This window comes from Marmota monax, unplaced genomic scaffold (assembly GCF_021218885.2).
Source record: "Marmota monax isolate L192 unplaced genomic scaffold, Marmota_monax_Labrador192_F-V1.1 WCK01_AAM20220418_F8-fsc00100, whole genome shotgun sequence".
Taxonomy (NCBI): domain Eukaryota; kingdom Metazoa; phylum Chordata; class Mammalia; order Rodentia; family Sciuridae; genus Marmota; species Marmota monax.
The window spans coordinates 5,176,867-5,202,744 of NW_026693872.1; the positions used below are offsets into that span (position 1 = coordinate 5,176,867).

General features: G+C 37.9%; 1 long non-coding RNA gene across 1 annotated transcript; it reads left to right on the plus strand.

Annotated features, from left to right (window-relative positions):
* Nucleotides 1-1,229: 1,229 nt before the first annotated feature.
* On the plus strand, nt 1,230-23,347 carry LOC124105430 (uncharacterized). Its single transcript, XR_006855719.2, has 3 exons — nt 1,230-1,640; nt 11,242-11,380; nt 23,119-23,347. It is a non-coding gene; the product is annotated as an uncharacterized LOC124105430 (long non-coding RNA).
* The last annotated feature ends 2,531 nt before the right edge of the window (nt 23,348-25,878 follow it).

Below are 25,878 nucleotides of genomic sequence, written 5' to 3' on the forward strand. Positions count from 1 at the left end.
AGAATGAAAGGTTTTTTTTTTTTCCTCCTGGCTGCTACAAGGCTGCCAGAAGACAGCTTTTGCTCATCCATCTTCTCCCAAGTCATTGGCATCCTATGACTGTTCAATAACATGGTTAATTTATACCTGGTCCCCTTGACACAAAGCTGAAGGTCTGAGGTAGTCTGGAGCTCCCATTTTCACTGAGTGGGTTGAGGCCTTTGTGGGTACTCTATTGGGAGCTTGATTTCTTATATTTTTTATTTTTGTGTTGGGAATTCAAACCATGCCTCCTGCATGGTAAGCAGACTCGACCACCGACCTACATCCTCAGCCCTCCTCCTCTTTTAATCCCCCCTACCCTTTCCAGAGGAACTGATGCCAAGATCACTGTTTCAACTCTGCAACCTCCATCTCTGAGTTACTTTATCATAAACATAGTCTGCACACAGCTAATTGCTTTCCAGCTAAGCTGGGAAGGCTGCAGCCCTAGACAAACTCCGTGTTACTGTGGAAAGGAACCGGGGAGCGCTGGAGCTGTGGGAACCGGGCCCCAAGCCGCGGTGCACCACTAGAGACTAGGAAAGACAGGTTTGGGAGTATGGGGCGCATCCCTGCCCGCTCTGCGCGCAGGGAGGCTTGCCAGACATTCCAGGAGGCTGTGTGTTGGGGAGAAAGGGAGACAAAAACCTCGCTCAGAAATGGCCCAGAGCCATCCACTGAGGGGGTCGGGAGTGGTATATGCGGTGTGCATAGCCTTCCGTGGAGGGCGTGTGTGTGTGTGTGTGTGTGTGTGTGTGTGTGTGTGATTCTCCAAATTCGGAGGGAAGCATTACAGGGAAGCGTGTGTGAGAGCACATTCTACATTGCAAGGTAGAATGGTTATGTCTGAGAAGAACTTAGCCAAAAATTTTTGATCCGGAAAAGTATCAGAAATATAGATTTTTTTGTTATCTAACATTTATGAAGTTTGCCCTAGGTGTATATTTGCTTATGATATTAGCTAACAGTAATCTGAAACCATTACCTATTACCAAACCATTTTAACGTATTTCACCACCTCGTCATTTCTTAATTCCTCGTTATTGTGTTCTGTAATGTACACGTATATTAATATAACCTGGTTAGACCAAGAAACCGAGGTGTGGTGGCCCTGACGGCTTTTGATCAGGGACTGTGGGAGGAACACAGGAGTGTGCGGGATGTATTTGCCCTTGGTAGGAGGCGACACCAACGCCCACATACCAGGGCCCGGCGTGCACGCGGAGGCCGGGCTCACCGAGGGGAGAATGACAGAAGCAGCCACGGCAGACCACTCCTGTCCATATGTGGGTGCACGTGAGTGTGGGACTCCAGAAGAGGAGCCAGACCCAATCCGGTCGCAGCGCCTTCTAGCCCGAGACAGCCGCTGACGCCGCAGCGCCCTCCTGCGTCTGCAGCCAGCTCCGCATTCAGTTCATCCAAACGCTGCTTCCCTAGGATTCCTACCTGGGCTCGGCTCAGGGCTGCCGGACCGACAGACACCGCGCCCGCCCTGGCGCGGAGCTGCGCCGCCCGCAGACTGGACTTCCAGCAATGTGACGGGCTCTCGATCTGTGCCACTCACAGCCATGGCAAGTGCTTCAAGCTGCACTGGTGCTGTCACCTAGGATGATGACACTGTAAGTGGAACCGCGGTCCTGGGGGCGCCCGCGGGGCTGTTCGGATTGCGGCCCGCGCGTTGCGGTCCGTGACTCCTTGCTCTCCTGGGGCTGTAGCGCCGCAGGCTGGAGCCGCGCTGGGCTCCGGGTCGCTAGAATTGCCCTGGAGCGCAACGCCTGGCGCTGCCTTGGTAACGGGAGGAATTCCTGGGAGGGGGACTAGCTCTGGTCACTGGCAAGGCGTCCTCGTCCTGGCCAGACAGGACTCCCTTTTTCTTTTTCTTAGGGACCCGAAACGTCCAGGCCACATGTTGAGAAGTCGGTGGAGTTGATGGCCAGCGGAGGGAAAGCTTCTTTTCCGGGTTAGATAGTGCAAGAAGCGCCTCACTTTCTTCCTTACATGCCTTTCCGAATGCTGATTAAAAGTGTCCCTCAATAGGTGAATGGATAAAGAAAATGTGGTATATATACTCGGTGGAATGTTACCCAGCTTTAAAGAAGAGTAAAATTATGGCATTTTCCAGTAAATGGTTGGAGTTGGAGAACATCATGCTAAGCGAAATAAGCCAATCCCACAAAACCAAAGGCCAAATGTCTTCTCTAATATGCAGATGCCAATTCACAATAAGGCGCGGGGGTGGGGGCACTAGGGAAGAATAGCATTACCTTAGATTCGGTAGAGAGAAGGAGGGAAGGGGAGGGGATGTGGAGATAGGAAAGATAGTAGAATGAAACAGACATTATTACTGTATGTGTATATGTGACTACATGACCAATATGATTCTGCAACATGTACACTCAGAAAAATGACAGATTATAGCCCATCTATGTATAATGTATCAAAGTGCATAAATGCATTCTGCTGTCATGTATAACTAAAACAAATTTTTAAAAAAATTAAAAAAGAGTCTTGGAAGTCAAACTTGTCCCATTGATCATATTCCAACTGAGAAAGCGCTGAAGTGGGAAGAATTGCTTCCAGGAAGTTTAAAGGAACGATTTTGGAGGGCACACTCTTTAGATACCCAGTTGCAGCATTTAGAGCCAAGTATATGAGTGTGTTTAAGAATTAGAAAATAAACTGACTTGCAGGTACGCTTAAAGGATCTTAATTTAATTCATGAAAGCCAAAACTACATTGTCTCGGACCTTTCTCTGTATCCTGCCTTTGATTTTTATATAAGTAACCATTTAATCAGAATTCCACAATTTGATAAGTTCATGATTTTTGGCCTGTTCTATCTGATGAATCATTTATTTTTAGAAATACATTTTGAAGTTAGTTTTCACATAACTTAGAATAGAGGCTTTGGAGGTGCTTATTTAGAACGCAAAATTTTCAAGTGAACTTAAGTTGAACATTGTTTTTGTTGTCGGTTAGAAGAAAAATAGTTCACAACGGGAGAAGCCCTATTTAATAAAATCCTTATTTACATTACTTGAACATGATTGAATATTTTGATTGAATTTATGAATTAAAGGATATATAATGCTTGCATTTTCTTTATAAATTCAACATACATGGAGCTGTTCTGATTTTTTGTGTTCCCTCTGCTGATGGGTCAAGTTCTACCTATCTATTTTATGTGTGTGTGGGGGGGGGGGCGGGACTGAGGGGTCAGTAATGGCATTTGAACTCTGGTCGCCACCATACTAGGCAAGTGCTTTACCTCTGAACCACATCCCCAGCCCTTCTTATTTTCTATTTTAAGAATTAGAAAATAAACTGACTTGTAGGTACGCTTAAAGGATCTTAATTTAATGCATATTTTCTATTTTGAGACAAGATTTCAATAAGTTGCTCAAGCTGGTGTGTATTTTTTCCCTCCTTGTTGTTATTGTGGTCAGATATATTCCCATTCCTTTTGGGAGTAGTTTACAGAGTTGGGAGTAGCAACTGTAGAAGACCCACAATGCTAACATCTACACAAAATCTCTTTAATCATTTCCAGGGGAAGCATCAATCATAGTGCGAGGTGATTATGGTTAAATATGGTTCAGATTAGTGCCCGTTTTTATTTCAGCTGTGTCCCTTGTGAGTACACAGTTACTGATGGGAACCTTACCCTCTAATCAGATAGCATGCTCTTTCATTAGTCTTGACTCTTAAAATATTCTTCCTTCTATGGGTGAACGTACACTTTCTAACTTGTTTTCCACTGTTCCTATCTGTACTTTCTTGTATAGAAACAATCTAATTCTTTTTCTCATCATGACTGTTTCAACTCTTCCGATAAACACATACATAGGAATTTCTTGCAGTCATAACCTATCCTTTGTATCCCTGGCCATTTACAAAATGAAATAAGTTCCCATGGGTTTTCCTGAAATTGTAGAATGCATATTCACTAAATGAAGTTAGTTAGCATTTTCCTCCCAAATCATTGTTTTGTCCCATCTCCTTCTGCCCTTCCTTTTATGGGATAGTATCTGGGATCCTAAGCATTCTTTTTTTTTTTTTCTGAACATTTGCTAATGTATTTTTGATCCTGGGAAAACCGCAACCACCAGAAAGGTAGGCAGTATCTCAGTTGTCATGTGATCAATCCAAAGTGGAGCAAAACTGATCTCTCTTATCTTGAAGTACATCTGCTGCTGCTAGAGTCCCATTAGCTATTCTGATATCTACATCTCATCATATTAAACCTACTACTGTCACATTGAATTAAGCTTGCTTTCATCTAATGCCATTAAATAGACTTTTAAATAAACATTTGTGGCAAATAAGTCACAGCTTATTCATTTTAATCTTATGGGTATCTGTTTGGACACAGGTGACAGATCCCTTAGGTATTTTGCCCTATTAAATTTTGTTTCATTAGAGTTAGCCCATTATTCAACAGAGGTGTGGAATCAGGGTCTTGGTAAGTTTCTTCAAAGCTCCTCCATACATGAGAAAGTTGATAGGGGTCTTTCCATACAATGGATGCTCCAGTTTCATCAGCTTCAGCAATTAGAATGCAGGGGATTTTTTTTGCATGAATTTATTCATTTAATCCTCACAACAGTCTTGTGAAGTAGATGCTCTTGCTATCTTCATTTTTTCAACTAAGAAGCTTGCCCATGTTCACAAATGCCATGTGTAGTGGCCAGTGGTAGCTGCTCATCAGAATGTGACAGACCACCTGGCACCAGGGCCACTGGTTACTTGGTTCCACAGAAGGAACTGTGAGGATGAGGTCAGCTGTTTTAAATGATTTTTGAAACAAGCAGAAATTAACAAGCAGAAATAAGTAAAATGAGAATGACTTCTGATTTTAAGGGCAATGATCTGCAGCATGGATGTTTTTGGTGTGGTTTTGATTTCTATAAATAGATTTTAGTAAATAATAAATTATTTGAATAAAAGATTCTATTTTTTGTTGTTGTTGTTGTTTATTTGTGGTGTTGAAGATTGAACCAGGGCCTTGGACATGTTAGACAAGTGTTCAACCACTTAGCAACATCCCCAGCCCTTTTTATTTAAAAAAAAATTTTTTGTTGTTGTATATGGACAATAAATATTTATTTATTTTTGTGTGGTGCTTACACAGGTGAGGCAGGAGCTTTACCATTGAGCTATAGCCCATTCCCATCCCCAGCCTTTTAAATTTTTTTTTTTTTATATGGGGTGTTGCTAAGTGACCCAGGCTGGCCTCAAACTTGACATTCTTCTGCCTCAGCCTCTCTAATAGCTGAGACTATGGGTATATAACACCACGCCTGTTGTTTTTAAAAAGGACAAAAGTTATTATTTGTATGAAATGAAGGCTCAGTCATGTCATATCCTCAACTAATTCCTAACTGGTACAAGCCTTTTTTTTTTTTTTTGGTTGATTTTTTTCATAAATACTATTTCATTACTGGCTTACAAACCTGTTGAACATGGGGATTTAAACCAGATACTTTGGAGGGCCCTTCCATGGTAATTTACCAGACTCTCACATCATTTCATGCCAAGAATGGAAAATGAAAAACTGCCCCCTTGGCCTGGTGGAAGGGGAATAGTGACGTATCTCTGGCTAGCACAGGCTGGATAAATCAACATAGGTATGTTTCCTGGATTGTGTTCCCACAGATTGTAATGTTGCTTCAAGACTGGCAGAGGTAGATTAGCTATCTTTCCAGTTTCGGCCAAACTGAATTAAATTCCTTTTTCCATTGTTTGCTTATTTCTTATGGAGGTGACTGAATCCCGTCTATGGGAACCCCAACTGTGTTGAGAGCCACTTGGGCTGCTGGTCTGGAATGCTGGCAACTATCTGAATTCATTCTCTTATGTCATAGAATCTCATTGATTACTGAAAAAAATATTTCTGGAGAAATTGGTTTTTTTATTCTGAACAAATATAGGAATACATGTTTGAGAACCAAACGTTGTCCAGTAGATTAGCTTTCTTAAAAAAAAAAAAAAGGAATGTTTTCTACACAGAATGTAGAAGGCAGAATGTTGATCTAGAAAGAGGGAGCACTGGAATCAGATACACCTGTGCTTAATCATGGTCCTTTACACTATAGCAGTGTGACTGTGGACAGGAAACTCTCTCAGATTGTCTTCTCTTTTGCAAAATAGGAATAAAAACCCTACTTCACAGGGTTGTGAAGCTTAAACAAATGCAGAATTCAGTAAGAGTGGCATCAACTCCCCCCCACCACCACCACCAAAGAAAACGGTGAAAATACTTCATAATATAATGACCTCATGGCAGGCTCTTGACTTGGACTCTGTGTTTCAGAATGGCTCTGCCCATTTTCTAGTTATGGGGCTTTGAGAAGTTAGGTAACCTCCTCATTTTCAATATGGGGATAATAATAATAGCAGCCTCATAGTGTTGTGATTATCCCTGGAGTTGTGTAGAAGCAAGAAAACAGAAGAGCTTGAAGGACACAAAAGCATACACACACACACACACAAATGACTGCTATGGCTAACTTTATTTTCAACCCCAGGGTCCAAACCAGAGCTACATCTGTTTGTTGTATCACTTTAGTCTCCCTTAACCATTTTAAAGCAATTAGACGTTTTTTTATAACATTGAATTTTTGAAGAGTCCGGGTTAAGTATTTCTGAGTGTCCCATTTTACAAACTTGCCTAATTATTTCCTCATGATTAGATTTCGGTTAAAATTTTTGTCAGGTGACCTTGTATCCTTATAGCATCACAAGAGAAGGCACAAGATGTCAGGGGCTCCACTATTGCTGCTGCTGACATGGTTATTGCCAAGTTGCCCTGTTGTAAACATACCTTTTCCCTTTGGGATTTTTATTTATTTATTTATTTATTTATTATAAATTACAGTGTAATTTTTTTTCAATGTGAAATTTGCATAGAGAAACTTTAACACTGAGTGAATACCCTGTTACTCAACCAACTTGCATGTCATCATTTCAGCATCTGCTGACGATCCTTGAATGATTTCATATTACATTGATGGGTGCAAAAGAGTGATCTTCTCTAACCGACGTTCCTCCAGCCCTTCGATGGCATCTTCTCTGTAAAGAGGATTTTCTCCTCTCTGCCTGCACTTTTTTATTTTATGTGTTACTAAAGATCAATTGATTCTTTTTATTCAGTGTGTTATAATAAAGCATCATGATTCTTTTCAGTGCTTTCATTGTCTTAAGTTTGTCCAGGAAGAGCCCCTTCAAGCTGGCCCTTGTGTTCTGTGTCCTTTTGACATGTCCGCTGATGGTCCTTTGGAGGTTACCTACCTCTTTTCTCTCTAGCTGCCTGTAAGGTAGTCTCTTTGTTTTTAGTGCTTTATACTGTCCAAATGTGGAATTCTTTTTATATTCTATTTTGTATTAATTTAGTCTGTGAATTGATGTCTTCCATCAATTTGAGTAAGCCCTTGACACTCACTTTTCAAATACTGCACTTTCCACATTCACATTATTTTCTTCTTCTGGATCTGTGATTAGTTGTGTAGTTTACATTTTTACTTCATCGCTTTTAACCACTGTTTATAGTGTGAGTCCCTGTGTCACTACCACTGCATTCTGGAAATTTTCTTTGGATATGGCTTTCAGTTTATTAACTGTTCAGCTGGTTTAATCTACTGTTAAACTACTTCATTGAGTTTTTCATCTTACTTTTTGTAGTACATTATAGCTCTTCTGAGTGATTCTTTTTCAGGTAGCCATTTTGAAAAACCGACTTTCTCATTTTTTGCAGTTATTTCTCTATACTCCCGTTTTCAAGTCCTTTTATTTCTTCCAACAGGGTAGACATGCTCATTTTATATTGTGTGTTCTAGTTTGGATCTTGAGTGTCACCCCTCAAAGGCTCCCCTTGACATCCCTTGAAGGCTTGGTTCCTAGACACAGGCTTTCCTGAGGTGGTGAAAACTTCAGGAGGTAGGACCTAGATGGAGAAGGAAGGTCACTGGGGGCACACCTTTGAAGGGTGCACTTTGTCCCTGGCCCTTTCTTCTTTTTGCTTCCTGGCTGCCACGACATGAATAGCTCTCCTCCTGCATGTACGTCTGCCATGATGGGCTGCCTCTTGGTAGGCTCAAAGCCACAGAGTCATGTGACCATGGATTGGAGCCTCTGAAACCATGAACTCAATAACTCTTTCCTCCTTTGTGATGGACAGTTGATTAACATGTTGTCCTACTGAGAGTTCCAGTATTTTAGGTTTTGCAGATTTAATTCTACTGGATTCTACTATGGGCTTTGCTCATTTGCATGTTTTGTGATTTTTTTTAAAAAAATATATTTTAGTTGTAGATGGACACAATACCTTTTTATTGATTTTTTTTAAAAATGACAGCTGAATGTATTACAGTTCATATTACACATATAGAGCACAATTTTTCATATCTCTGGTTGTATACAAAGTATATTCACACCAATTTGTGTCTTCATACATGTACTTTGGATAATGATGTCCATCACATTCCATGCTTACCCCCTGCCCCCTCCCTCTTCTTTCCACCCTTTACCCTATCTAGAGTTCATTTATGCCTCCCGTGCCCCACCCCTACCTTACTATGAGTCAGTCACCTTATATCAGAGAAAACATTCTGCATTTGGTTTTTTGGGATTGGCTAACTTCACTTAGCATTATCTTCTCCAATTCCATCCATTTACCTGCAAATGCCATGATTTTATTCTCTTATTGCTGAGTAATATTCCATTGTGTATATATGCCACATTTTTCTTTATACATTCATCTACTGAAGGGCATCTAAGTTGGTTCCACAATTTAGCTACTGTGAATTGTGCTGCTATAAACATTGATGTGGCTGTGTTGTGTCCCTAAGGTATGCTGTTTTTAAGTCCTTTGGGTATAGACAGAGGAGAGGGATAACTGGGTCAAATGGTGGTTCCATTCCCAGTTTTGCAAGGAATCTCCAGCAATACCTTTATTATTTTATTTATTTATTTTTTATCTATATGTGGTGCTGGGGATCAAACTCAGTGCCTCATGCATACTAGTCAAGCGCTCCACCACTAAGCCACAATCCTGGGCCCTGTTCTGTGATTTTTTTACTGTGAGCTCCTGTTTCTTGGAACATTATCCTTTGGGATTTCCTGCAAATGGGATTTGCTTTTCCTTTTGCAAGATGCCTGAGAGCACTATTGAAGCAGGCTTGCTTTCAACTGAACAAATATCTCAACATATCTAGGTTGCCTGAGAGATTTTTTGGAACAACATGGAACATAGATACATGTACTTAGGAATTCAGTATAACGAGAGAAAGTGAGTATATTAACATTCTGTTGCACCAGATGTTATCACGTGACTACTTTTTGTTGAGTGTTAAGCACCTCCTTTAGGAAAACTGTGAAAATTACCACCTAATTAGAGGCTTATTATGGTTAACTTCAGGTAAATTACAAATTTTGTAAAGTTATTTGCGTTGCCTAATGTGGATAGTCACTTAATTGGTTACCTTTTCTATACTGTCAAACCATTTTAGGATAGTTTCATGTGTAGGGGGAAAAAGTGGGGATGTACCCAGGGCCTTATGCATGCTAGGTGAGCACTCTACCACTGACCTACATCCCCAGCAGTAAGATCACTTTTTCAAGTAACAATGAGACATGAGTTTGCATCTGCTAGGATGGCAATAATCAAAAACACAGATAATAACAAATGTTGGTGAGAAGGTGAAGAAATTGGAGCTATCAAACATTGTTGGTAATTAATCTAAAATGATAGAACCAATTGGAAAACTTTGGCAATTACTTAAATTATTAGGCAGTTCTACTCCTAGATAACCCAAGAGAAATGAAAACAAAAACATGTACACATACAATAAATCATAGCAGCATTATTGAGTATAGAAAAAAAGTGGAAACACCCTGAATGTCTACCTATTATAAATGGATATGTACATATAATATGTATGTGTATCTATATGTGTATATATTCACATACATATGCATATATGTACACATGCATGGACTACTATTTGGCAATAAAAACAAATGGCCTAGAGTAAAGAAACATACTAAAACATGGGTGAACCTTGAAAACATTATGTTCAGTGAAGGAAGCCAGACACAAACCCCTACATATTGTATTATTCCATTTCTATAACTTGTCCAGAATAGGTAAATTCAGAGACAGAAAAAAGGTTTTGCCATGAGCTGGGGATGGAAGAATACAGAGGGATGGGTGTGTATTGGAGGCAGTGAAAATGTTCTAGAATAAGATATTTGTGGAACTTTGTGAATATACTAAAACACACTGAATTGTATTTTTTAAAAGATAAATTTTGAATTCTGTGCATGATACCAATAAAAATTGCATTAAACACTCTTTATTGTATAGCTTTTTATGCTGAGAAACTGATTTCCTTCAAAATGTTTATCTATTTATTGCAGTACTGGGGATAAAACCACATATAATCATATAATATAAAAGTATTGTTTATACTTTGATCTACTTTAATGTAGATTTTTTCTGGATGTCATATAATTTACTGTTTCATAACTGCTCTTAACTCAGTTCATATCAAGGTAGGCTTGATATGAACAGGCATATTATAATTTTCTTTTGTTTTAATATAAATAGTTTGGTCATTAAATAAGTCTACAAATTTCTTCTTAATTGGACAGTAAATAGATTAAATAGGTGTTAATATCATTAGCATATATACTTAAATAATTATATTTTATTTCTTATAACTTTATCAATTTATGTTTCCACTATACTTACTCTTTCCCTAATGAGTTCTTAATAAATTTGTTCATCTCTTAATTTTGTTAAATGGTAGAGCTTAATCTTTTTTTTTTTTAATTGGAACATTACAATTATACATAGTAACTATATTTATCTTGTGAGTCACATTAGTCATGTTGCTCTACCTGGCTATTTTTATAAAATATTGTTAGACTTATAATTATTCTGCCAGTTCACTAATTAGTACACCATGTGAGTGTCCTATAATTGTTTATGACTAGTATTAGCCAGAATATAAAATTAGAAAAACTTAAAAAAATGTGAGACTAACCTGTTACTTTGGATCTTTTCTATATCTGTTTCAAAAATAGCCTTCAGCTTCTGTAGAGGCTTAGAAAGCCACTGATTATGTCGTGGGACAGTGTTATTAGTAGTTATTTCTTCTATTGAGAAGCTTACTTTCTAGCCCATCTCTGATACCGTCTCTTTGTGCTGGCTCCCTCTAGTGCCACACTGAAGAACTTCCTCACCCCACCTGTCATCCATCTCCTGCTGTCTGGAGCATTTCCTGTACACAGGGCCCTGAGCTAGATGCTGGGAATACAGCATTGAAGAAGAGAGCCACGATTTCTGCTCTCCTGGCAGGTAAGACACACATGAAATAACTGGTTACACCAATAAATATTTAATCACCACTGCCATTTCTCCTTTTAAAGAGAAACATGGAGTGTGAGATAGAGGTGGGGAGGGTAATAGTAGGGAAGGCCTGTCTGAGGTAGTGTTCTTGCAGACAGCTCAAGTATAGGGAGGGTCTCACTGTAAAGGACTCTGGGATGGGAGGGAGGAGAGAGCAGTACATACAGCGGGAGGGGATTCCTGAAGATTCTGGGGATAATAGAGTATCTGTCAGTGGTACAAGGAAGTGAAGAGTCCGGTGTGTGTTTTTGTTATAGTTGTTTTATATGAGCTAGCTTGTTGGATATGTGAATAGTTTGATCATGATTTGTATTTTGTTCACTTATTTAACCTTAAAGTCTTCATTTTGAAGATTTCATACTTAGAAAATACCCCCATCCGGATTCCCTATTAATGGTAGAGTTCAATACTATGATTATCAAAATCAGGCCTATTGACTTAAAATCAGTGTACTACAACGACATCGATGTTTACAGCAGCTCAATTCACAATAGCTAAACTATGGAACCAACCTAGGTGTCCTTCAACAGATGAATGGATAAAGAAAATGTGGTTATATATGCCCAATGGACTATTACTCAGCCTTAAAGAAGAATGGAAAGATGGCATTTGCCAGTAAATGAATGGAGCTGGAAAACATCAGGCTAAGAGAAATAAGCCAGTCCCAAAGTATCAAAGGCAGAATGTTTTCTCTGATATGCATATTCTAATACACAACAAGGGGGCAGGAGCTATGGAATAATATAGATACTTTGGATTAGACAGAGGGGAGTGAAGGGAGGGGAGGAGGTTTGGGGGTAGGAAGGATAATAGAATGAATCAGACGTTATTACTCTCTGCACATATATGATTACACAATCTGTGTAATTCTACATCATGTACAACCAGAAGAATAAGAAGTTATATTCCATTTATGTATAATGTGTTAAAATGCACTCTACTGTGATATGTAACTAATTAGAACAAATAAAAAAAATCAGGCCTATTGTATCTCTGGTTAAGGCCTGTGAGTTAAAAAACAGATTTGACATTTTTAAGGAGTGATTAAAAATAAAGTGTAGAGGAATATGCCATAGAGCTCTTATGTGGTCCACCAATCCTAAAATATTTACTATTTTGCGCTTCACATGAAAAAATTTTGGATCACAGATCTGATCCATAGGCTTTAGTGAAATTTCCCCATTTGTCTCATTTGTCCTTTTTCTGGTTCAGAATCAAATCCAGGATGTCATGTTGAATTCCATTGTTATGTCTCTTTAGTTGTCTTTGATCTGGAAGAATTCCTCAGCCTTTTTTGTGTTTCATGACCTTGATCCTTTTAAAAAGAACTGGCCAGTTATTTTGTAAGATGTCCCTCAATTTGGGTTTGTCTGAAGTTTGCTTGATATTAATTTCAGTGAATATGCAATTTAGTAAACTTGCTTTTTTAAAAAAAGGCAAGCATTATATAGATTGCCATCAAATTGTCATAGTTATAATTTTTCATTTTTTAGTTTGAGAACAATACAAATCATAGACTATTCTTCCTCAATTTCATATTTTGGAGTACATTAAAAAATTTTCTGAATGATATTAGTGTCTGTCTCTGTGTCTCTGTTTCTGTCTCTCTCTTTTTGACATTAGTAGCCAGCAGGGGAAATCTCTGATGGTATTTATATTGCTTTTTGTTCAAGAACTAATGAGTATAGTAGAATTGTTGGCAGAAATGTAGTTTTGTCTTGGTCTTGCTCCCTGCTTTCAGAAAATAATATATATAATAAAGTTAAGCTATTGCCTTTATTATAATTTTGCAGAATTTTACATTCATTAAAATGAATTCCCTCTAAAGTGTTTTTGTTTTATAAATCTCAGTTATCTAAAACTTCATTTGAATAACAAAGAATTATTACAAGCTATTTTTAGCCACTTGCAAATCTGTGTTTTAGTATTGATATATATGTCACACTGAACTTGTTACATTGTGGCTAAAGCTGTGACACTTGTTTTCATATTTCATTTTAAAGCTACAATCAGTGTGGCTAGTTTCTGTATTTAATTTTGGATTCACTTTAAACAGGATCACAGATTCACAGATGAACCTACATGAAAAGTTTTCCATTTTATGTACAGCTATCATTTTGATAGCCCTTCACTTTGAAAGTAGTATAAAAGTGCTATTTTGTTGCAAATCTTATTAAATCATTGCATCCTTCAAAAATATAAAAATTTAAGGGTCAAATTTATAGGCTTAGAAACTTCTTTTTAGAGACATAATTAAATTTAAAAATGTATGATCAGTATGGTGGGCACACACTGAATATTTGTTAAGTGATTAAAAATTAGACATTAATTATTTTAAAGGACTTGATTAAATACCATACATTCAGATCTGTCCCAGAATTTGTTTCTTGTTCAGAGTAGCCAAACTTACTAAGGACAGTGTATGAATAGTATGTGTTGTAGCATATTATTTCTGTTTTGTGTAAAAATATACAAATATATAAACTTGTCACATTTTTTTAAACCTGCAGTGACAGAATATATTCTTTAAAAATCCAGATGTTGTTAGTGTGATAGGAATTACCATTATCTTCTCTAGAAGTTAGGAAGGAAAGCAGATAGAGATCTCTGTGTCAGAGCTTTCCAAGTTTGCTGTAAGGTCGGCTTGATTGAAATGCCTGGAAAACTCACAGTGAGGGTGCCTTGCTCTGGGACCCCATCCCACTTTACTCAGGCATCTGTTTATCTGGTTTACATAAAGTGGAAAAGCTGAAGAAATCATAAACTTTATCATAAAACAAGGAGAGTTATGTTTTTCTGGACTTAGTGTCCTTGAAGGTTAATCAGATACAAATCCATTCATTTTCAGAAAATGAATTAGTGTTTGCTAAATAGAATAGGCAGAAACCTCTCGTTTCCTGTCTCCTTGTTGTTTTTTTTCAGTGCTGGGGATGGAACCCATCCTCAAGTGTAGCTAAGCAAGCGCTTTACCACTGAGCTACACTTCCAATCCTCTAGTTTACTTATTTGCTCATTGATGGTTATACACTGTAAAGTTGTTGTGAATATTAGAAACAATGTAATACCTCATAGCACTGTCAACATCATTGCTGGTATAGTCTTGGTTTTCCACACTCCTGCCCAACAACAACAGTGACAATGAGAAGGCAGGTTCCAGGCTCATGGTTGAAAGTTTTCTGAACATGAATCTTAATTGAGTGAGGGGATGGATGTTTGGGGGAGCTAGTGAGACTTTTGAAGCGCAGAAAAAGTGATAAGATCAACATCAACTTTACTTTAAAAGTCAGAAGAAGCCTTGTGATGATCCACCCTTGGTGCAGCCACCATTTCTGTTCCCTGCCCCATAGTACAGGGTGCAAAGTTTTTGATTCCAGCTTTTGATCTGAGTTTCCAACATTGTGGACTCTTGGACTTGACTCTGTGCTACCAACACAATAGCAGAAATTTGAAGAGAAGATCCTAGAAGCAACAAAGCAAAATAAAACCCCTAAAACTCAAGTAAATAGAAACATTACTACTCTGGACTACAAAAAAAATGAATCAGCAGGTGTGGAAAGGGAAAGCTGGTTTTCCATGCCTGGCTATTTTGCATCTTTCCCTAAGATTATATCGTTTGACCACACCAAGTGGAAAGAAAGGAAGTTGGGCAACATCTGGATTCTCTTTTATAGTTGCCACTCCCATGTCTGTTTCAAACTATATATATTTCCTAAGCCATTTTCAATGCTTCGATGTCACAGTGTAGGGATTGGGTTCTCTTCTCACTTTTCGTAGCCTGCTTTTAAAATGTAGCAGTTTATTTGTTGGTAGTATCTGCTTGCTTATTTTGAGCTTACTGAACATGGGGACTTATTGACAAGTTGTTTATTCACTTAAGGGTTTTATTTTTAGGGTCAGGTTGAATTATGAATCATTTCTGGGCTTAGAGATCCTTCTTTCCTCATGGATCCATACTACTTATTTATGGTCTTTTAAAAATGCTTTTAGTATGCTATTGTATGGATGCACTAGGTGGACATTCACATTGTTTCTAGTTTTTGCTAATTAGTTTTTGCTGTGGTAAAGCTGCTATAAAGATTTGCATACATGTTTTATGGGATGTATGTCTTTATTTCTCCTGAGAAGGTACTTAGTAATGAGATTGCTGGATCATGTTAGTATACATTTAATTGTCTAAGAAACCACCAAGCAGTTTTCCAAAGTGGCCATGCTATTTTGCATTCCTACCAGCAATAAGCAAGTGTCTGTAGCTCCTTGTCCTTATCAGCATCAGGTGTGCCTGTTTTTATAACAACTTTATCCACTTCAATATGTACGCAGTAGCATCTCATTGTAGTTATTTTTTAAATATTTTTTTTAGTTGTAGATGGACACAATACATTTATTTATTTATTATTTTTATTTTGACTTCTTATGGCTGACCTTAACTATGTTGCCTTTAGAGAAAGTTTGTTGTTCTCTAAGATTTTTCCCCTGCCTATGAAGAAATAGTGATTTTAGTGCATCCCAACTTTCATCTAGCGTAACACATTCTTCAAGTTTTACTTCTTTATATTTTTTTCCTTTCCTTCCTTTTACCCTTTCTATTTTCAATTTTACTTGGGAAGTCATCTCATATTAGCTGGCCGAGAGATTCATATTGGAATGAATGGCTTTTACCCAAATACATTAAGTCTTTCAATGCTACTTTAGTCAGTCTTGTTTCCTTCTATTCAGATCAATGTCAAGTCTCTTTATAGGTGTAGGGCATGGCTGGGTACTCTGCCTGTCTCCAGAACAATGGCTCTCATGCTTTTATGAAAAATGGTAAGAAACATCAATTTAACATAACAAAAGACTCGAACATAAAATGCATAAACAAAAAGGAAGTTTTGTTCAACCAGACCTGTCCTTGCATCTAACATATTCTGGCATGTAAACAAACAAGAAGCCTCTATAAAGGCCGATGGTTAAAACCAGCAACGATAAGCCAGAAACCACATGGAATACTGGAGACACCTGCCCTTGTGTATGATAATTACCTTTCTCCTAGTTACTTTTCACCTCCTAACCTTGACAATCAAACAAAACTTCTTGCTTTCCATTAGTTATTTAGACACCAAATCTGGTCATGAAAACAGATTCTGAACCATTACATAATACTGAGATAAGTCCAACAGGCATGCATTTCCTTGGGATAAAGGAGGGCACAAAATGAGCAAAGTTATAGCACAATCAGGGCCACTGAGGAGAGGAGAGGAGCTTTTCCCGTTTCAACCATTTTGTCTTCTAATTCTTTGTTCACAAACCAAAATTTGATGACCTTTGATTTAAAGATAAATAAATAAATAGAAATTGTCCAAGGGAAAGGTCCACTGTCGTCAAAGAAGCTATAAGTGGTTCAGAAAGAAGAAGGAAAAAAGTTTAAAAAGGCACTTGGAGTCAGAGAAGGTCAAAAATGGAGTTGGTTTGGTCAATGACTGAGCCCTCCTTCAGTTTTTCAAAATTAACTGGAATGTAAATAAAACAGGAGGGGTTTGTCACATGATTTTCAAGTTTCTCTAATTTTATATTGGTTCTCTTTGTAAGCACTTATAGTACACTCACATGCCATACTAATTAATGAATTAGCAGAATGACTATAAATCTCACAATATTTTATAAAAATAGGGCTGAGGTTGTGGCTCCAGTGGTGGAGCGCTTGCCTAGTACATGTGAGGCCCTGGGTTCAATCCTCAGCACCACATAAAAATAAATAAAATAAAGATATTATGTCCAACTACAACTAAAAAAATAAATAAATAAAATAGCCATCATAAAATACAGGTAGAACGTAATTATAATGTGTCCAATTTTTTTAATATTTATTTTTTAGTTGTAGTTGAACACAGTATCTTTATTTTATTTATTTTTATGTGATGCTGAGGATAGAACCCAGGGCCTCGAATGTGCTAGGCAAGCACTCTACCACTGAGCCACAATCCCAGCCCAATAATGCGTCCAGTTTTTAAAAAAAGGTTACACGCAACTACTTAACAAAATTAAGAGAGAAACAAACTTATCAACAATTTGCCAGGGAAAAAGGGTAAGTATAAAAAAAATATAAATTGATAAACATATAATAAAGTGAAATTATTTAAATATATGCTAACAATATTAACGCCTATTTAATCTACTTACTGTCTAATTAATAAGGCAATCTTAGACTTACTTTTCCCCAAACTATTTATATTAAAACAAAGAAAATAATAACATGCTTGTTCATATCATTGTGAGTTAAGAGCAAGTTGTAAAACAGTAAGTTCTATGACATCCAGAAAATAAAGTCTACATTAGAGTAGAGCAAAGTGTAGACAGGACTTTCATTATGATTATACATGGGTTCAATCTCCAGGACCACAATAAGTAAATAGATAAACAAAAATATTGAAGGAAATTCGATTCTCAATATAAAAAGCTATGAAATTAAAAGAGCATTTTAATAACAGTTTGAGTTGGTATCATTCACATACCTCAAAATTCATCCTTTAAAAAAATACAATTCTGTGGGTTTTAGTATATTCACAAAGTTCCACAAATATCACTACTATCTTATTCCAGAACATTTTCACTGCTCCCAAGAGGATTCCCATACTGAATCTCAGTCTCTCTGTTCCTTCCATCCCCCAGCCACAGCAATCATTAACCTCCTCTACCTGAATGGATTTGCCTATTATGAGCATTTCATGTAAATGGAATGATACAATATGTAGGGGTTTGTGCCTGGCTTCCTTCACTGAATGTGTTTTCAAGGTTTTAGTATGTTTCTGTACTCCAGGCCATTAATTTGTATTGTGAAATAGTAATCTGTGTGTACACATAAATACATGTGAATGTGAACAGATACATATATACAAACACATATGTATACCTACATATATACACATACATATCACATATCATAGACCTATTCATCAATTGATAGACATTCAGGGTGTTGCCACTTTTTTGCTCCACTCAATAATGCTGCTATGAATATATGTGCACGTTTTTATGTAGACATATATTTTCATTTCTGTTGGGTTATCTAGGAATAGAATTGCTCAATAATTTAAGTAACTGCCAAAGTTTTCCAAGTGGTTCTACCATTTTAGATTAGCTACCAACAATATTTGATACCTCCAATTTCTTCACCTTCTCACTAACATTTGTTTTTATCTGTATTTTTGATTATTGCCATCCTAGCAGGTGTAAACTCGTATCTCATTGTTACTTGAAAAAGTTATCCTACCACTGGGCATATTGCTCAATGGTAGAGTACTTACCCAGCATGCATATGGCCCTGGGTTCCTCCTTAGCACCTCCTACCTACCCTACCCCCAAACCCCACCAAAGTAATTCCAAAATGGTTTGACAGTATAAAAAGGTAAACTAATGACTATCTACATTAGCCAAATCAAAATAACTTTACAGAAGTTGCAATTTACCTGAAGTTAACCATAACAAGCCTCTGTTTATCTGATAATTTCCACAGTGTCCCCAGTGGTGGTGCTTACCACTCAACAAAAAGTAGACACATGATAACATCTGGTTCAACAGAGCATTAATACTCACTTTGTCTTATTATGCTGAATTCATAGACACATATATCTATATTCCATGTTGTTCAAAAAAGCTCTCATGCAACCTAATAAAAGACTCAAAATAGTAGGAACTTTTTTTAATATTTATTTTTTAGTTTTTAGGTGGACACAATATCTTTATTTTACATTTATGTGGTGCTGAGGTTCGAACCCAAGGCCTCATGCATGCTAGGCGAGCACTCTACCACTGAGCCACAATCCCAGCCCGGAACTTTTTTAATAGACTTATTTTTGAACATGAAATATAGTAGGCAACCTGACTAACCTGCTGAAAATAACTGAGAAATGCTGGAAAAGATTCTGACATTTCTCAATATGTCAATGAACTGAGGAAATGGTAATGCATAAAGAAAAAGTTATCCTATCACTTCAATAGTTTCAACCAAACTTTGTATTTCCGTATTTCCTTGGTAATGCAAATATGTTGAACTGTTTGTTCAGTTGAAAACAATCCTGTTTCAATAGTGCTTTCAGGCATCTTGCTAAAAAAAAAAAAAGCAAATTCCATCTGCAGAAAATCCCAAAGGATAATGTTCCAAGAAATGGGAACTCACAGTAAAAAAAAAAAATCACAAAACATGCAAACAAGCAAAGCTCATTATAGAATCCAGTAGAATTAAATCTGCAAAACCTAAAATACTGGAACTCTCAGTATCCATCACTGTGACAAAATACCTGAGATAAAGGAGGAAAGAGTTATTGAGTTCATAGTTCAGAGGCTCCAATCCATGATTACATGACCACAAGACCCTGTGGCTTTGAGCCCACCAAGAGGCAGCCCATCATGGTAGAAGTACGTGGAGGAGGAGAGCTATTCATGTCATGGTAGCCAGGAAGCAAAGAGAAGAAAGGGCCAGGAACAAAGTGCACCCTTCAAAGGTGTGCCCCCAGTGACCTTTCTTCTCCATCTAGGTCCTACCTCCTGAAGTTTTCACCACCCCCAGGAAAGCCTGTGTCTAGGAACCAAGCCTTCAACACAGGAGTCTTTAAGGGGTGACACTCAAGATCCAAACTAGAATACACAATATAAAATGAGCATGTCTATCCTGTTGGAAGAAATAAAAGGACTTGAAAACAGGAGTATAAAGAAATAACGATTAGCTGGGCATGGTGGCACATGCCTGTAACCCCAGTGACTTGGGAGGCTGAGGCAGGAAGATCTCAATTTTGAGGCCAGCCTCAGCAACTTAGTAAGACCCTCTCTCAAAATAAAAAATAAAAAGGGGTGGAGATGTAATTCAGTGGTAAAGCATCCTGAATTAGATCCCAACTGGAAGCCATATCTAAAGAAATTTTCCAGAATGCAATAGTAGTGACACAGGAATTCACACTATCAAACAGTGATTAATAGCAATGTATATGTGATGACATGAAAACACAGGATGCATGTCTAATCACAGATCCAGAAGAAGAAAATAATGTGGATATGGAAAGCACAATATTTGAAGAATGAATGGTCAAGAGCTTACTCAAATTGATGAAAGATGTCAATTCACAGACTGAAGAATCTAATTTCTAATCTAATTTCAAACATTTTGAATTTAATTTCAAACATTTTATCTTCTGTTTCTTTGTTCATAAGCCACAACATATTTGATGACCTTTGGTTGGGAGAGAAAAAAAAAAAGGACCGTGACTGGGCCCTTTTTGAGTTGTTAAAAATTAACTAAAATAAACTAGAACCTAAGTCAAACAGGACGGGTTAGATGGAATGGGAAAAGCCACTGTCCTCTCCTCAACAGCCCTGATTGTGCTAACTTGGCTCATTTTGTCTCCTCCTTTACCCAGAGGAAATGCGCACCTGGTGGGCGTCTCAGTTCAGAATCTGTTTTCAGGACCAGATTTGGTGTCTAAATAGCTAATGGAAAACAAGAGGTTTTTGTTTGATTGTCTAGGTTAGAAGGTGAAAAGTAACTAGGAGAAAGATAATTATCATGCAAGGGCGAGTATCTCCTCTATTCCATGTGGTTTCTGACTCACTGGTGTTCTTAACCACATAACTGTGTGGAGGTTTCTTATTGTTTAACATTTGTTTTTACAGACCCTCATTTTTTCTTTCTTTCCTTCCTTTTTTGTTCCCTATTTCTAATTTTATGTAAGAAGCTCTTCCTGGCTCACTGAGAGATTCTTACTGGGGTTTTTTTTGTTTGTTTGTTTGCTTGTTTAACCCCCTAAAGTGCTGGGAATTGAACCCAGGGCCTCATGAATGCTGGGCAAATGCTATATCCCCTGCCTGAATGTCAGTTCTCTTTACAAGTGTAGGATGTGACTGATGACCAGGCCTTTTCCAGAACAATGACTTTCATGACTTTCTTTTTCTTTCTTTTTTTTTTTTTTAACTATAATCCACATAGTAAGAATCCTAATGTTTTTCAAAGACAAAAACAAATGCAAAACTGGTATGAAATTTTCCTAAAACCAAACCTAGCCTTACTTGTTATGTAGTTTGGCCGATTCTATTTTCTTTTTTTTTTTTTATTTCTTCATTTGAAAAATGACCATCACAAGCCAAAACCTTGATTTGACAAACTTTCATTAACAAAACCATAACACCAAGGCATCCGTCCCAAAGCAAAGGACTGTGTCCCAGAACTGGAAGCCTTGTGGTTAGCCCTCATGAATGTCATCTTCCTCCACACTCCATTCTCCACATCTGGCAGTGTTAAGGGGGAAAATACTTCCTTGGACGTTTTACTCTGCTGGGAGGCTGTGGTCCCTGTCACCTGAATCTGGTAAAGCTTTATCTGTTATAAAGGTTTTCCTTTTCTTTTTTTCCGCTTTTGAATTTTTCAAAATTAATAAGAACAGGGGCTGGAGTGGTAGAGCACTTGCCTACCATGTGTGAGGCACCGGATTCATTTCTCAGCACCATATATAAATAAATAAAATTGAAGGTCCATCGACAACTAAAAAAAAATAATTAAAAAATCAAAAAAAATTAATAAGAACCTAAATAAAATAGGTGAGGTTGGTCAAAATGGGAAAAGCTAGCCTCTTGTCAGTGGCACTAATTGGCCTAATTTGGGCTCATTTTGTGGCCATCCTCTATGCAGAAGGAAATGCAGCTGGTCCTCTGTGTCACTAGGTTATATATCCACCATTCAACCAGTTATGGACAGAAAATGTAGTTGGGTCCATAATGTTTGGATCTCTAATAAGCATGTAGAATCTTTTTTTTTTCCTTATCATTTTTCCTGCACAATGCAGTCTAACAAATATTTACATAACACGTAGCTTTCATTGTGTATTATAAATAGTATTATACTGGAGCTGGGGTTGTGGCTCAGTGGTAGAGTGCTCGCCTAGCATGTGTGAGGCACTGGGTTCGATTCTCAGCACCATATAAAAATAAATAAAAGTATTAAATATAGTATTATACTATTGTAGCATTATATTACTGGTATGCTATTATTATACCATTATACTAGTATTATACTGTTATGATGAATGTAATATTATATTATTATAGTATAGTATTATAGCATTACATACAGTATTATACAAATTATATATAGTATAGTATTATAGTGTTATAATATTAAATTCCTTGTAATATTATGAACACCATTTTTACTATTTCTCCTTTATTTTCCCTCTATTTCTGTCAATATGACAAATTGTAAGTAATTTTGTTCCCCTCTGAATTTCTGCATCACTTTCTTTGTACCTTTAGTAGAGCATTCATCTTATTGCACCTTATATAATAGTTATATACATTTATCGGATAATTCATTGTACTTTGCTATATTAAGATTAACATTTTTAATATTATCCTTAACTTAACAAAATATTAAGAATAATATTTTTGAAATAGTTACTGTTGAATCTAAGTGGTCAAATTAAAACACATACAAGAAAATAATATTGCTTTAAAAGGAGATTCATTAAATCACCTCACTGCTTAATTCACAATAGAAATGTACATTGTTTATTAAACCAATGAGTGAAAGTTTTAGGGAGGACTATCTATGATTTTTTATCCATTATTCATGAGTTTATTTTTTATTATTCGGGAAAGGCAAAATCTCTGAGATGGTAGAAATTTAATTCTAACTCATTTGCTGCATATAATTTTTTTTCTTTTAGTCTGGCTGCACTCCATGGAATAAAACTACAGAGAGCTGTATAGACAATATGATCAAAGCCATTGTGATTTCCAGAACAGATGGAATGTTCTGTGCAGGTAACGCTTGTCTGACCCTCTCCCTTTATCTCTAGTATCCAGCCACAGACTGAGATCAATACTGCATTAGCTGTCCCTCTTAGTAATAACTTAGTGTGGTTAACAGATAGAGGGGACTAGAGAGGGACTGAGAAACATTTTAGTGACCCCTGAGCCTTTTAGTCATGAGAACAGAAACCTGGCACACCTTGCTGTGTGAATCAATAAAATAAATAATTCTTACTTACCCTCTCTTTGTTGTGTTGGATTTTTATCCCATATAAGCTAAAGGACTCACATGGCCAGTGACACTAGAAATATCAGATGGGGGCTGGGGTTGTAACTCAGTGGGAGAGCGCTTGCCTCGAATGTGTGAGGCATTAAGTTCAATCCTCAGCGTGACATAAAAATGAATAAATAAAATAGAGGATTGTGTCCATTTACAACCAAAAAAAAATTAAATAAAAAGAAATATCAGATGGGCTGAACATTGGATCAATGGTATTCATTCTATTAAGTGATTCAAATGAACAATTGGTATTATTTTAAGAGATGTAATCAAGAGAAGAGGAGCAGCAGCCTGCTGAGAGACAGAGCCGCCCCCCACCCCCCGCGCCTGCCAGGTAGGCGGAACTGTGACCACCTACAGAAAAGGCCCAGTGGCCCGCGGAGGGGCAGAGCTTCCAATCACTCCTGCAAGGTAGGCGGGCCTGCGACCCACCGGCAGAAGAGGAGCAGTGGCCTGCTGAGAGGCAGAGCCACCCCCTCCCCCCGCGCCTGCAAGGTAGACGGAACTGTGACCACCATCAGAACAGGCCAGACCTGCAACCGACAGACAGAACAGGCCCAGTGGCCTGAGGAAGGGTAGAGCCGCCACCCCCCTCGAGCCTGCAAGGTAGGCGGACCTGCGACCCACTGGCAGAACAGCCCCAGAGGCTTGCAGAGGGGCAGTGCCGCTGCCTGCGCCTGCAAAGTAGGCAGAACTGCGACCACTGACAGAACAAGCCTAGCGGCCCGCAGAGGGACAGAGCCGCCGCCCACGCCTGCAAGGTAGGCGGACCTGCTACCGACAAGCAGAGCAGGCCCAGCGGCCTGCCGGCATGGTAGGCACATTGCCCCAATTGGAGGAGGGGCAGAGCCGCCGCCCACGCCTGCAAGGGAGACTTTGCAACTATACAAGACCAATATAAATATATAGGGGGAAAATTCAATAGCACAACAGTTTCACCAAGTAGAAAGGAACGTGAACAGTATGAAGAGACAAGGAAAGAAAGGACCACAAGCAATGCAGGTCAACTCAACGTTAGAAGAGGTAATAGCTGCAGCAGATGGAATGTCAGATAAAGAATTCAGGATATACATGCTTCAGATGATCTGGAGTCTCAAGGAAGACATCAGACAGCAAAATCAGACAATGAAAGATCACTTCAACAATGAATTACATAAACAAATCCAAGAAGCAAAAGACCAACTATACAGGGAGATAGAGGTTATAAAAAAAAACAAACAGAAATCCTAGAAATGCAGGAAGCAATAAACCAACTTAAAAACTCAATTGAGAATACTACCAGCAGAGTAGAACACTTAGAAGATAGAACATCAGACAATGAAGATAAAGTATTTCAACTTGAAAAGAACATAGACAGCTCAGCAAGACTGTTAAGAAACCATGAGCAGAACATCCAAGAAATATGGGATAACATCAAGAGACCAAATTTAAGAGTCATTGGGATACAGGAAGGGACAGAGTTTCAAACCAAAGGAATGAGCAATCTATTCAATGAAATAATACGAGAAAACTTCCCAGACTTGAAGAATGAGACAGAATCCCAAATCCTAGAATCCTACAGGACGCCGAATGTGCAAAATCATAAGAGACCCACACCTAGACACATTATAATGAAGATGCCCAACATACAGAATAAGGAGAGAATTTTAAAAGCTACAAGAGTAAGGAAGCAGATCACATTTAGGGGTAAGCCAATCAGGATAACAGTTGATCTTTCAACACAGACTCTGAAAGCTAGAAGATCCTGGAATAACATATTTCAAACACTGAAAGAAAATGGGTTCCAACCAAGAATTGTGTTTCCAGCGAAATTAAGCTTCAGGATGGAAGATGAAATTAAAACCTTCCACGATAAACAAAAGTTAAAAGAATTTGCAGCTAGAAAACCATCTCTTCAAAACATCCTTGGCAAAACATTACAGCAAGAGGAAATGGAAAATAACAATGAAAACCAACAGTGGGAGGTAGGACAGTAAAGGGGGGGGGAAATAATCAAAGAGGAAAACAAACCATGTTTAGTAACAGAAATAAACAAATATGGCTGGAAGAACAACCCATATCTCAATAATAACCCTAAATGTTAATGGCTTAAACTCACCAATCAAGAGACACAGGCTAGTAGAATGGATCACAAAACAAGACCCAACAATATGCTGCCTACAGGAGACGCATTTGATAGGAAAAGACATACATAGGCTGAAGGTGAAAGGTTGGGAAAAATCATATCACTCATATGGACTTCGGAAACAAGCAGGCGTGTCCATACTCATATCAAATAAAATAGATTTCAAGCCAAAGTTAATCAAAAGGGATAAAGAGGGACACTACATACTGCTTAAGGGAACCATACACCAACAAGACATAACAATCATAAATATATATGCCCCAAACAATG